Source organism: Schistocerca cancellata, unplaced genomic scaffold (assembly GCF_023864275.1).
Source record: "Schistocerca cancellata isolate TAMUIC-IGC-003103 unplaced genomic scaffold, iqSchCanc2.1 HiC_scaffold_124, whole genome shotgun sequence".
Lineage (NCBI taxonomy): Eukaryota > Metazoa > Arthropoda > Insecta > Orthoptera > Acrididae > Schistocerca > Schistocerca cancellata.
The window spans coordinates 5,001-7,500 of NW_026046174.1; positions in this window are offsets into that span (position 1 = coordinate 5,001).

The window sequence follows — 2,500 nt, forward strand, 5'->3', positions numbered from 1 at the left end:
GGTGCCAACGCTGTCGTAGAGTCGATACGCCATCTTTGGTAGAAGGCAACCATTCCGCTGTAAATGAGTACGTCGCTCGTAGTTCAGTCACCTCGCAGCACTGCTCAGTAAACTATGCAGGCCCACATAGATAGATCAAATACGCAAATGCCCCTATACATGCTGAACGTCTGTGCAAACAAAAGGAACCACACGTCACCCACACACTCTATCACACACTACTCTCTGCCTGTAACAGACACAGATGCAATAATTAAGCACCACCATGGACCAACGTCCGGTGCATCCTATCCGCCACAGTACACCAACCAGACTATGATAACCAGGCCACGAGGTCCAATCATAAAACAGAATATCCCACTCGTCCGACAACCACAATTGCTCAGATAAGCCACCAACACCCACACATGTCCCACACAGGGGTGCACCCAACATCACCACACTGCCTCGTCTTACAGAACAAACACACTGGCAGGAATGAAACACACAGGTCTGCCGCAACCTCGGACACGGCGCGCCCCCTCTCACTACCGAAAAGCGCATCCCAACGTGACATACCTCCTTTGACACACTGACGCTGCCTCGGGCATCCACTTCCTACGGTCAATATGAACGAACCTCGCCCCGCCCCCCCCCCCCCCCCACCAACACGCCATCCCATACCACAATGTGTACCGTACCCAAACCTAACGTGTACTGTACTACAACGCAATGTGTACCAAAACACAACCCAGTTTGTACCTTAACCTAACCTATGTCACCTTAACCTAACCTATGTCACCTTAACCTAACCTATGTCACCTTAACCTAACCTATGTCACCTTAACCTAACCTATGTCACCTTAACCTAACCTATGTCACCTTAACCTAACCTATGTCACCTTAACCTAACCCATCTTGCACCTTAACCTAACCTATGTCGCCTTAACCTAACCTCTGTTGCACCTTAACCTAACCTGTGTTGCACCTTAACCTAACCTGTGTTGCACCTTAACCTAACCTGTGTTGCACCTTAACCTAACGCAATTTGCACCGCAATGTAACGCAATTTGCACCGCAATGTAATGCAATTTGTACCGCAATCTACCCCAAGTTGTACCGCAATCTACCCCAAGTTGTACCGCAATCTACCCCAAGTTGTACCGCAATCTACCCCAAGTTGTACCGCAATCTACCCCAAGTTGTACCGCAATCTACCCCAAGTTGTACCGCAATCTACCCCAAGTTGTACCGCAATCTACCCCAAGTTGTACCGCAATCTACCCCAAGTTGTACCGCAATCTACCCCAAGTTGTACCGCAATCTACCCCAAGTTGTACCGCAATCTACCCCAAGTTGTGCCGCAATCTACCCCAAGTTGTGCCGCAATCTACCCCAAGTTGTGCCGCAATCTACCCCAAGTTGTGCCGCAATCTACCCCAAGTTGTGCCGCAATCTACCCCAAGTTGTGCCGCAATCTACCCCACGTTGTGCCTTAACCTAACCCACGTTGTGCCTTAACCTAACCCACGTTGTGCCTTAACATAACCCACGTTGTGCCTTAACATAACCCACGTTGTGCCTTAACCTAACCCACGTTGTGCCTTAACCTGCTCTGTAAATGGCATATGACACGTTACATTAATGTATTGTTGTCCAACCGCAACCCGCTCAGAATGTTGTGTACACAGCTACGTGTCATCTCCCCATAACAGCTGTATTGCAGTGTGGTACGCCATAGAGACGTGTGGGAGTAATGGACGCAGTGGATGGCGATCAGCATGAGCCGTCTGTTCATGTAGTGGCGCGTGTATGCAGACATAGTAGTCTCTTCTCACACAATGTGATAGCACGGTGTCCCGCGTTCCACATCTGCGACATGCTACAGAGGCCGGTTGACAGTTCGTCGCGCAATGGACATCGCATACGTACGGGGGCACCTTCCACGTGCCCTCTAGTCGGGCACATTTTGTTGCGTGGATGTGAGCGGATGTAGTGTGTCTTGACACCTGACAGGCAGGCATGCAATAATAGTTGACTTTGCAAACGGGGATGGACGTGGACGTGTACGTTTACTGGTGACGTTACGCAAATGAACAACTGGTAACCCGTTGTGGTGCGGTTGATCTTGCTGGAGGTACATCTGTGAGGGCAACGATCGGTACAGCTATGACGCGGTTGTGTCAGCGATACCCACCACACCAATGAACGTGAATGTGGATCTGGGTGTGAAGCGATACGCGGCTGTGGGTGGGTGGGACTGTCCCCGGCCGGTGAGGGGGGGGCCGCCCGGCGTGCTGGCCGCGCGGTGCGTGGGCGCACGCGCTACAGCCGGCTGGTGGGGGCGCCCAGTGGCAGGCGCGCCGGCCGACGGACGCGGCAGGCGGCGCAGCTGCGCGCCGGGGCACCCTGCGCGCGGCGCCGTGCAGCCAAAGTGGGTCCTCGCCGGCCCGGTGCGAAGCGCGGTGGACATCTGCAGTGTGCTGGTCCGATTGAGGACTGTGTGCGTTGAGGATGCGCC